Source organism: Pipistrellus hanaki (assembly GCF_964339955.1).
Source record: "Pipistrellus hanaki genome assembly, chromosome: 2".
In the NCBI taxonomy this organism is placed as follows: domain Eukaryota; kingdom Metazoa; phylum Chordata; class Mammalia; order Chiroptera; family Vespertilionidae; genus Pipistrellus; species Pipistrellus hanaki.
In genome coordinates, this window is record NC_140504.1 from 68,957,036 (window position 1) to 68,969,845 (window position 12,810).

At 38.3% G+C, this 12,810-nt stretch overlaps 1 long non-coding RNA gene across 5 annotated transcripts in view; it reads left to right on the top strand.

The window, feature by feature from the left end:
• The window catches only part of LOC311618287, a 1,465,663-nt gene that overhangs the window by 870,734 nt on the left and 582,119 nt on the right, over positions 1 to 12,810 (top strand). The gene's annotated exons all lie outside the window — the stretch shown is intronic.

The window sequence follows — 12,810 nt, forward strand, 5'->3', positions numbered from 1 at the left end:
CCTAAGGTGGTTTACAGACTAGCTCCTACTTGATGTCTGCTTGCTCCTTCCCTTCTTAATACACCAGCAACGTCCAGGAGGAGCAGATCTAGGTGGAGGAGACCATTCAGGCTGCAAAAGCTGAGGAAGCTAAGGATGAACACTTCTCTAAAGGAGAAGCTGAAGAGGAGGAGAAGGAGAAGGAAGAGGCTGAGGAAGAGGAAGGAAAGGAAGAGGAAGAAGAGCCAAGGAAGAATTTGAGGATGCAAAGGAGGAAGAATAAAGAGGTGAAGGTGAAGGAGAAGATGCCCAAGAAGCTGAGAATGAGGAGAAAGATGAAGATGCTGGGGAGGAGCAAGAAACCAAGAAAAGATTGAGCCCTCCTTTCCGTGATTATTTCAGGAATACCTCCTGGAACCAGGTCAACCCCATCACCAACCAAGCAGTTGAGTTTCTGATACTATATGAATTAAGAAGTCAATATATATAACATTCTGAGGTGTCTCAGGTTGGACATTAAATGTTGTGCTATGACTTTTCTTTTTATGCAGAGTATCTGTTTGCTTGCAGAGTGGCTTCCTGGCTTGCTGCCAGCTTGTGCATGGTCCATGCTTATGAGTTCAGGATCTATGACAATGTGAATGATTCAGATGCTTATAATAAAAACACATGCATACATGAATTCGCTGATGTTAATGTTAAACTTCATTGGAAAAAATAGTCCTTTGAATCATTGGTATTTAGAAATTAAAGACCTCAAATCATATGCAATAAACAGTAAATAAAGTTACACTGAATAAAAAAAAAATACATTAGGGCCCAGGAAATGTTCAAAGAACTGGGGAACCATTCCCAAATGAGGAAGGGAAGTCACAGGGTGTATGTTATTGTTACAAATACAGTATTTTCTACTACTTACAACTTATACAATGTAATATATTAGATGACTTCTTATTGTATGAAGTATGTATTCTCATAGAGTGATACTGGTACATCTGTTATAGTTATGGCAGTATGCCATAGCCTATCTATATTAATAAAAGAGTAATATTCTATAATTAGACCATGAGACCTTTCAGGAGTCCTTCTGGACAAGGCCATGGTGGCAGGGCCAACTGAGGCACAAGTGGTTAGGGATGATCAGGCCAGAAGGGAAAGGCAATTGGGGGTGATCAGGCTGGGGGGGGGAGGCAGTTGGAGGTGAACAGGCCAGCAGAGGGGATCAATTGGGGGTGAGCTGGATGGCAGGGGGGTGCAGTTGGGGGCAATCAGGTCAGCATGCAGAGTGGTTAGGAGTGATCAAACAGGCAGGCAGGTGAGCAGTTAGGAACCAGCAGTCCCGGATTGTGAGAGAGTTGTCCAACTGCCAGTGTAGGCCCAATCCCACAGGGGGCTCATATTGGAGAGGATGCAGGCTAGGCTGAAAGACACCCCCCTCACCTTGTACAAATTTCATGCACTGGGTTCTATCTAATAAAAAAGTGATATGTAGATTGACCATCACTCTAACACACAAGATGGCTGCCCCCATCTGGTCAAAGATCCTGCCCTCATGTGGACACAAGATGGCCACTGTAAGAAGGCTAGCAGGGGAGGGCAGTTGTGGGCAATCAGGACAGCAGGGGAGGGCAGTTGGGAGTTACCAGGCCTGCAGAGGAGGTTAGTTGGGGTGACAAGGCTGGCAGAGGAGGGAAGTTGGGGGCAAACAGGCTGGCAGGAGAGCAGTTAGACATCAATGAGGCTGGCATGGGAGTCATTAGGGGATGATCAGGCTGGCAGGCAGAAGCAGTTAGGGACAATCAGGAAGGCAGGCAGATGAGCAGTTGGGAACCAGCCGTCCTGGATTGTGAGAGGGATGTCTCACTGCTTCTTTAGGCCCAATTGGACATCCCTCAAGAGGTCCTAGATTGGAGAATGTGCAGGCTGGGCTAAGGGACAACCCCCCCCACCCCTGCCCCCATGCATGAATTTTGTGTATCGGGCCTCTAATTGGTTAATAAAATAATACAGGCTTCAAGTGTTGTATAACTCAATAAAACATAATTTGCACATTGCATCACCTGAACTAAAGTCACTTTTGTCACCATTTATCCCATCTTTGCCCACTTCCATCTCCCCACTTAAGCATTCACCTCATTTCATCCAACCCTGCAAGTCCCCAGCTGTCAGTCAGTTATATGTAGCTCTAGTTCTGTTTCCATTTGTTTGTTAAATTATTTGTTCATTAGATTCCACATATGAGTGAGATCATATGGCATTTATCTTTCTCTAAAGAACTTATTTCATGTAGTATGATAATCATTTTCATTCATGTTGGAAAAGATAATATTTTCTTCCTTTATACACCTGAGTGGTATCCCATGGTGAAAAAGTACAATAGGTTTTTTATTCACTCATCTACTGATGGGCACTTGGGCTGTTTCTCAATCTTAGCTATTGTAAATGGTGCCACTATGGGGAAAGGAGTGCATAAATTCTTTTTGATTACTGTTTTGGGTGTGTGGAAAGCTCGGCTTCCCCCATTTCCAGGGAAACCCAAGCCTCCCTTCTGTTCTCTGTGGTGGCAACCATCTTGGTTGGGGTTAATTTGCATACTTGTTCTGATTGGCTGGTGGGCATGGCTTCTGGGTATAGTGGAGTGATGGTTAATTTGAATATTACTCTTTTATTAGAGATCACTATCTGTATTTTTAGGGCTCTTCAGAAGAAGTTTGACCAATTGTCTCTCAGAGTACCCAGATTAGGAGTAACTTTATCATGGTTTAGCAGTGTGATTACAACTATGAGTTCTAGAACCAGGGATCTAGAATTCCTTGTCTCTGGGCTCAAGGTAAGTAATCCCCAATTGCTTAACTTCTATCATCTCTATCATCTCCTCTGGAAACATCAATATATCTTTTTTTTTTAAATCTTATTACATAGATTTCATCAGATAATATCTGAAAACCATTTATTGAGAGGTTGGCCCACAGTAAGCTCTAAATGTATTATGTGTGTACCAAGAGCCTTATCATCTCCAATGAACTGCTGCTATGACTAATAAGAGGACCTGGGATTCAGGGGCTGACTCACCTCTAATGCAAACCTTCAGCAAGTGTAATATCTGTATTTGAGCAAATATGACTACCATGATCCTCTGGCTTCTGAAACACAAGAAATAACATCCTTTGTCCCTGTCTCAGAAACTTGTGTCTTCTGTCAGCAGTAATGAATGTGTGACAACTAAATATTTAGCTTGTAAATAGAGTAAAACATAAAATGTTCCCATACTTTTAACAGTTTCTTTCTTTTTAAAATTTAATGTATTTAGTATATTTTATTATATATACTACTATATAATAAAATTGAATTTTTATAGAGAGGAAGGGAGAGGAATAGAAAGTTAGAAACATCAATCAGCTGCCTTTTACACACCTCCTACTGGGAAGGTGCCTGCAACCCAGTACATTGCTTGACCAGAATTGAACCTGGGACCTTTCAGTCTACAGGCCACTGTTCTATCCACTGAGGAAAATCAGTTAGGGCAACAGTTTTGTTTTCTTTCTTTCCCTCCCTCTTTTTTCTCTCTCTGTATTTCTTTCTTTCTTTCTTTTCTTGTTACTAGTGCCCTTTTTTCCATTGGTGTTTAGGCATACATTATTCCAATAATTTGTAAAATGCTAAATTTATGTATCTCAAATAAAACTGGTTTCAACATGGTGGGTTTTATGTTCAGTCTCAAGAGGGTAAAATTAAAGCAGTTAAGTTTAATGTTTGACAAACTATTTTAAGTAGTTAACCTTTTACTATGGGGGGTCAAATTAATATCTCTTTTACTCTATTACCCCTTATTTCGAAAAGCTTACATTTATCTCAAGTATTTGTTATATTTTCTACTAGTGTCATTTGGGAGGTCAGAATCTGACCCAGACTTAGGTGTCAAATTGGTAAATTGCCTTCACATTGTATTTTGCAAATTAACAAAGCTTTTAGCATCTCTGCTGTAAATCAAATATTTCATGATTTCCCCACATTTCACAGTAAATCTTGAGACTCAAGTCAAATGCATAGTTTTTATTCATTCTTCATTATATTTGACTCCTATTTTGAAAAATTTAACTTAACTTTATTGATTACTTATTATAGATAAATACTCAGTCCTTAACTTTAGTATATTAAAAATTAATGGAGCTGAGGATAATAGCATTGATTAGCCACTAATGTGTACATAACATACTGGCCACCAAAGTGACATATTTTTTTTTGTGTATAAATTCTTTTTTTTAAAATTTTTTTATTAAGTGTAAATTCTTGACTTTAGAATCATTCTCAGCCACGGGTGTGAAACCAGGGATACAAATGAATTTGTATCTGATGTTCAAAACTTTCTCTTTTTCAAGCATCAAAATTCATAGTTGAAAGTAGTGAGGCAAAACTTCAGGATGGTCAAAAGAGTAGAAACTAATGCAGTAGCATTAGGGATCCAGAAATATTGACACCATTTTTATGAGCATTTGTGAGCACAAAATTAACTTTATGCATTTGTCTAATAGTGTGTTAATGTGATTTCAAGCACTGAAAAATGCTGCCAATGGTTAGGTTGGGTAAGAGTTCTTTACCCACAAAAGCAGGGCCTACTGAAGGTAAAGAAGACTGAAAAAGGCTAATTGTTGGATCTCAAAGGGAGGGTGGGGATAAAAGGGAAAGATCAACCAAAGGACTTATGTGCATACATATGAGCCTAATCAGTGGTCAAGGACAATAGGGGGGTGGATACATGAGTGGGGAGTAGTGGGGGATTGGAATGGGGGGTTAAGGACAAATATGTGATACCTTAATCAATAAAGAAATTTTTTAAAAAGAAGGCTAAGTAATGGCCTTATTATAATTTAACTGCTAAGGTTTGGAAGTAAATACATATTGTTCTGAATGGAGGAGGCATATTTTGTGGTGGGTGGGATGTACAATGGAACAATTATATAGAGTTCAAACCCTCTACAGAGCCCAGCTGTTTCCAGAAGATCTGGTGTGGGACCTAACAGAGGCCTGGTGAGTGAGACCTTTGGGCTTGACAAGAACAGGATTCTTGACAAGGACCAGAGGCTTCCTCTTTTCCAAAGCCTCTGGGGAAATGATAAGGAAAAGAGAAGCAAAATTGACAATGGCTTGTTGTAAACATATATGAGATTATTTCTAATAGCGGGGGATATCCCATAAATATGAGAATTGTAAGAGATTATAAGATGTTTTCAAATCCACCTCACATATAATCATGTTTGTACATTAGTTAAATAGTACTGCCCATATGATATAAATAGCAATACTGTTTCTGTGGGACAAGCATGGTTCGAAGCCTAGTTTTCTCAGGTATTGCTTAGCTTCACCATTGGGGATATTTAGTACTGCCATTACCCTAGACCAGTGGTCTGCAAACTGAGGCTCACAAGCTACTTGCAGCTCTTTGGCTTTTGAGTGTGGCTCTTCCACAAAATACCACAGCCTGAGCAAGTCTGTTTTGAAGAAGTGGTATTAGAAGTAGTTTAAGTTTAAAAAATTTGGCTCTCAAAAGAAATTTCAATTGTTATACTGTTGTTATTTGGCTCTGTTGGCTAATGAGTTTGCTGATCACTGCCCTAGACACATAAAATAATTGCCTTTGCTTAATTCAAGTCGCCAATCCTCTAGATTTGATATGGATAAATTATTAAAAGAAACTCAAGTTCATGGCAGAGTTTCCATTGGATAAAAGGGATTACTGTGGTCCATGGATATGGCAGTCCTGCAGTCCTATGAATGCTAGCTGGAGCATGGAATGTACTGATGTCATGCCCATGTCGTAGAACACTGCTGAAGCCATTGCGATGACTTGCATCGTAACTGTCCTTTTGGTGTCCTAGGTCAGAACAGTGATTTGCTGAGGGGGAAAGTCTCTCAAGAGACTTGTTATAAACTGTAGTTTGTTTATATTAATTGTGCTTGTTGTAACTTAATTCTTTATCATCATCATCTGACATTCTGAGAGTAGAGTTTGGGGGAGAAAAGTGCCTGATTTGAGTGACTCTTTACAGAGTTGAACCATGAAGTATAAAGAAAAGGAAAAACATCTACAAAGTGAGTATTTCATCAAAATAGCAAGGATTTGAAGAGGTATGTGTTAAGCACATCCTTGGGGAATAGGATAACCGGGTACTATTTTCTAAAGAGAGAGAATCCCAGTTGTAATGAGGAAGGGAGAGAGAGAGAGAGAGAGAGAGAGAGAGAGAGAGAGAGAGAGAGAGAGAGAGAGAGAGAGAGAGAGAGAGAAAGGACAGGAAAGGAGGATAGATGAAGGCAGGGCAGGGATGGGGAGTGGGAGAGAGATGGAGACACAGAAAAAGATAGGAGTGGGAGGGTGGAGGAGGAGGAGGAAAGGGGAGAGAAAGGAGAGGAGGGGAGGGAAGGGGAAAAAACTTTGAACACTTAAAACTGGTTGTATAGGGATTACAGTATAATTTCAGAAAGAATTTATTTAACCAGTAATAAAGTTGAATTGTTTTTTTAGGCTATGAAGATGTAAATGTTGGATTACTATATTTGAAATGTAAGAAAAAAATGGGGCGTACATGCACACACACACACACACACACACACCTCACCTTTTAATAATGATGGTTTAATTAAGGAGATATTTTGGTTCTTTCTAGAAAAATGGAAAACTAAAATAGTTTGGTTACTATGGAGATTGAAAATAAACAAGTAACCACTATGCTCAGTGGTGGGAGGAAGATGGAATGGAGCCAACCCCAAAGTTCCAATGGTAGCTCACATTCCTAAAGAAGACTGATTTTCCTTTTAATATATATATTTCATTAATTTTTTTACGGAGAGGAAGGGAGAGGAATAGAAAGTTAGAAACATCAATGAAAAAGAAACATTCATCAGCTGCCTCCTGCACACTCCTACTGGTTATGTACCTTCAACCAAGGTACATGCCCTTGACATGAACCAAACCTGGGACCCTTGAATCTGCAGGTGGATGCTCTATCCACTGAGCCAAACTGGTTAGGGCAAGGACTGATATTTCTAACTTGTTTGTTATTTCTGCAAACTCCAATGAGTCTTTGGAAAAGGCTGTAATCATTTCACTTTCAAAAATCAATAGTGCATATTATATATGTTATTGAACATAAACTATGAGACATGGAAAAATACAATCAAACCTATTTACATATACACACATACATAACATTACACATATGTAGAACATAAATAATCTGAAGAAAAAAGAGATATTAACCTGACATAATTGCCCACAAATTATGCACCAGGTCCCTTTTTTATTTTATTTTATTTTATTTTATTTTATTTTATTTTATTTTATTTTATTTTATTTTATTTTATTTTATTTTTTGCCTTTCAAAAACACGTATCTCTACTTCATTAGAGTAGATTAGTCTTCAGTGACTAATAAACAAATAGATTCTTTCTTGCTTATATGACAAATTAGCATATATATGCAGGCCACTAGAGCTGATGTAAACTTTGTTATTAACATGGCAGCTTTCAAATAAAACCCCAAGATATCAACATCCCTGTAAATTAGAAAAAAGAAGAGCATGGTGGAAGGGGCTTACGTTTCCATCCTGCCTCCACCAGGCTTTCCCCGCTTCCCCTTCTCACTCACTCCACCTTCTCTCTGGCCACCTTAATACTGTTATAGTCTTCCACAGGCTTCCAAATTTTCCATGCTCCATTTTGTCTGTACCATAGAAATTTCCCTGACTCTCATCACACTAGATGAGTATCTATGTTTCTAATTTTTAATATAATGATGAGAAAAAGCAACCAGAAACAAAGCATATAGTGTGCCCTTCTGCTTTGTTTCTGGTTGCTTTTTCTCATCATTATATTTGTATCATTTACTCATGTTGCATGTGACTTTAGTTTTTTCATTCTATGTATACCATAGCATGAATATAATTTCTTTATTTATCATACTTTACTGAGCATTTGGTTGCTTCCAGTTTGAATTACTTGAACAGGTTATGATCTGGGCATTATATTACATGTACTTTCAAAGAGGATATTTCTTTTTGGTGAGTATTTAACAGTTAGACTGTTAGTGCTTAGGTTGCATATTCTATCTTGTTCCCTTTCAGAACTCAATATTTCACCATTTGCTCTCTGAAGCAATCTCACATTACTACACACCTAATTTGCACACACTTCTCAGCACTCTCTGCCATCTTTTCAAAGCCCAGGATTCTTTCCCTTACCCAATTTGGTTTTCTTATCATCACATTCTTTAATTATTTTCTCACTTTTGCAAGAACACTAATTCTATTAGCTTCAAAAGGAATATTCTCAGTAATAACATTCCATATCCAAACAACATAGTATGTAAAACACACACACAAATCTATCAGTATAGGAAAAGCAGGGTACACACATAAATGTGTGCTTACCTAACACACAGATACAAAGTATACATACTATCTACAGTCACACAAAATGTATTCCATAATCAGATTTGAAGACAAAACAGTCACACATTATTTAATCTTAACCCAGTTTTAACCAACAAGTTATAAAATTAAACACCAAACACTTTACATTCACTGTACCATACTTCTAAAATGTGAATAATATATTTACCAAGAACATGTAAAAGAGTAGATGATAATCTTTATGGGTTATATAATGAGAATTGAGCTTAATTAACAATTAATGAAGAGTTGCACAAAATTAATGCATGGTGGGAGTATTCCTCAGCCTGGTCTTCACCGTCTCCAATCTGGGACCCCTCAAAGGATGTCCTTCTGCCTGTTTACAGGGATGGGGCCTAAACTGGCAGTCGAACATCCCTCTCATGCTCTGGGAATTTCACTCTACATGATACCATATGGCATGGCCATTATACTTCTCACAGCCCTCCAACACACATTCTAGTTTTCTAATGTTTATAACTTTCCTTCCTAGGATTCCAACAATTACAACATAATTTTCCCTATCTTGGAAAACATAATATGCCTGTGTCCCAGTCTGTAAGAAAATGGACGATCATGGAGGGGCACATAGGAGGTTTGTATGGTGCTGCCAGTTAGTGGTACATGTAATTTCCATTATTTTTCCATTGTGTGAATCTAATCTCATGGTAAGGACTACCTTCAAGGGAAATGATGACTCCATTTTAATTGTATGTCCAGGTAGAAAGGAGAGAGCATTCTCTGTTCCACAAAAAAATAAATAAATAAATAAATAAAAAATTGGAAACCCACTCAACCATGACATATATTAATACAATGCATATTTCTGTGCATTTTATATTTTTATGGGACCCATTTTACAATTTCCATGAAGAGAGGACTGTGTGTGTTCACTGAACGAGTCACATAGCAGACTCTTATGCTTTGTTTAATGGACAGATAAATACACAGAAAACAAGCACGGTCCACATCTGTGTTATTTTATTTAATTGCTCAGCAAAGTTGAATTTAAGGAAAGATACTTTGCAGAACAGACACAAGGCAGTGGCCCTCACTCAAGGCCTGAAAGCATGGGAGGCCGCTTCTTCTGACAATGTATCCTCCATCTCTCCTAAAGACAGGCTAACTGGTGCTGGGAAGGAAGGATGAAGAGTACACAAAGTTGGTGGGGATGTAGAGAGAACCCAGAGTTGAGCTGAGTGGTTCTGCCCATTAGTCAACACATGGCTGCTCAGAGCAAAAACTCAAACATTTTTGCATCATCTTCAATGTGATCAGCAGAGGAAGTAATGTATTCCAAGGGAAAACACTGAAAAGGACTAGAGCATGTGCAAGGAGATCAGAGGGGAACAGTATTCTATTTGAGGAAATAATAGGAGAGGACTTAAATGGATGAGAGTTTTATCAGAGAAAAATCTAAGTAGGTTTCTATGAGTCAGTCAAGGGCATGTTATGTTACAGTGAACCTGTGAAGCATTAATAACTTAAAAAAGGCCAAAACTGGTAGGATCCTCAAGAACTTAACTTGAACAAGAATACAGAGACATGTACAATTAAATACCCTATCACATCTATATACCTTCATAGCCAATGTTTATATTCACAGGCATCCCTATCAGACAGACCCATTTGCACTCATTCTTCCCATCACTCATTTCTGTATAGTCTTCCACAGGCTTCCAAATTGTCCATGCTCCATTTTGTCTGTACCATAGAAATTTCCCTGACTCTTAGCACACTAGATGAGTACCCATGTTTTTCATTTTTTTTTTTGTAAGAAAATGGGTACAATATATGCTTTATGTCTGGTTTCTTTCTCTCATCATTACATTTGTATCATTTTTTCATGTTGCATGTGACTAGTTTTTTTTTATTCTATGTATACGATGGCATGAATATAATTTCTTTATTGATCATACTTTTCTGAGCATTTGGTTGCTTTCAGTTTGAATTACTTGAACAGGTGATGTTCTGGGCATTATATTACTTGTACTTTCATGAAGGATATTTCCATGTGGTGAGTATTTAACAGTTAGACTGCAAGTGCTTAGCTTGCATATTCTATCTTATCCCTTTTTAGAACTCAATTTTTCACCATTTTCTTTCTAAGGCAATCCCCCCATGTTACTGCACACCTAATTTGCACACTCTTCTCTGCACTCTCTGCCATCTTTTCAAAGCCCAGAATTCTTTCCCTTACCCAATTTGGTTTTCATATCCTCAGATTCTTTTATTATTTCCTCACCTTTTGTAAGGATACTAATTCTACTACCTTCAAAAGGAAAACACACACACAAGTCTATCTGTATAGAAAAAGCAATGCACACACACATAAATATGTGCTTACCTAACACACAGGTACAAAGTATACATACTATCCACAGTCACACAAAACTTATTCCATATTCAGATTTGTAGACAAATCTCAAATACACAAGCCTTCATTCCACATCTGTCTTCCAATTCTCTAACAGCATTACCTTGGTACACTCTTACCTTGATTCATTTATACTCACCCAATTACACACTAAATCCATAAATAATTTACATGCAATCACACAGATAATCTGTTTTAAAATGCTCATTGTAGGCCAAACACTTGAAAACACATATGCCTTAAAGAAAATGAAATTTGATCTATTATCTTTCTAATCCATAAATCACTTCAGCCACCAAGTGTTTTACCATTCCCTTTTACCAATATCAAATATACTCATGGGTATATCCCAGAATATCCATACAACTCCACACAAACATAACTACAATGCTTTCTCTTCACAATTATACCACACATTGTTACACCTCAAGTGAGGCATACTATACACAGAATTCTGAAATCACACATAGACATAATTTCACTGAACTTGCTCACATATGGCATGGCCATCTTACCTCCCACAACCCTCCAACACACATTCTAGTTTTCTGATGTTTGAAATTTTCTTTTCTAGGATTCCAACAATTACAACAAAAGTTTCCCTATTTTGGGAATCTTAATATTCCTGTGTCCCAGTCAGCACAGAAAAGGAAGATCATGGAGGGGCACATAGAAGGTTTGTATGGTGATGCATATAATTTCCATTCGTTTTTCATTGTATGACTGTAAACTCATGGTGAGAACTACCTTCAAGGGAAATTGATATCTCAAATATATTTTTTGTCCAAGTAAAACAGAGACAGTAGTCTCTGTTTTATTTAAAAATAATATTTTTTTTTGGAAACCCACACACCCATGACATATATTAACCCAATGCATATTTGTGTGCATTTTATATTTTCATGGGAAACATTTTACACTTTCCATGAAGATAAGACTGTGTGTGCTCACTGAACATGTCACATAGCAGATTCTTATTGTTTGTTCAATGGACAGATAAATACACAGAAAACCAGCATGGTACATATCTGCATTATTTTTTATTTAATTGCTCAGCAAAGTTGGATTTAAGATAAGATACCTTACAGGACAGACACAAGACAATGGCTCTGACTCAAGGCCTGAAAGCAAGGAAGGCCTCCTCTTCAGACAATGTATCCTCCATCTCTCCTAAAGACAGGCTAACTGGTGCTGGAAAGGAAGAATGAATAGGACACAAAGTTGGTGGGGATGTAGAGAGAACCCAGAGTTGAGCTGAGTGGTTCTGCCCATTAGTCAACACATGGCTGCTCAGTGCAAAAACACAAACACTTCTTCAATGAGATCAGCAGAGGAAGTAATGTATTCCAAGGGAAAACACTGAACAGGACTAGAGCATGTGCAAGGAGAACAGTGTTCTAGTTGAGGAAATAATAGGAGAGGACTTAAATGGATAAGAGTTTTATCAGAGAAAAACCCAATATAACAAAAGGGTAATATGCAAATCAATCAAATGGCGAAATGACTGGTTGCTATCATGTGAAATGACCACCAGGGGGCAGACGCTCAACAGAGTAGCTTCCCCTGGTGGTCAGTGAGCTCCCACAGGGGAGCACCACTCAGCCAGAAGCAAGGCTCACTGCTGGCGAGCACAGTGGTAGTGGTGGGAGCTAAGGATGTACAACTGCCAGCTTAGGCCACTCCCTGAAGGAAACAGGGCTAACTGGTCAGTTGGATATCCCCTGACAGCTCCTGGACTGTGAAAGGGCACAGGCCAAGCTAAGGGACCCTCCCTTAGTGCATGCATGTCATGTACGGGGTCTCTAGTCTAATAATATGTTTCTGTGTCAGACAAGGGCAGGTTATGTTATAGTCAACCTGTGAAGCACTAATAACTTAAAACAGGCCAAAAGTGGTTGGATCCTCAAGAACTTAACTTGAGCAAGAGTACAGACATGTGCAATTAAATACCTCATCACATCCATATACCTTCATAGCCAATGTTTACATTCACAGGCACCCCTATCAGAC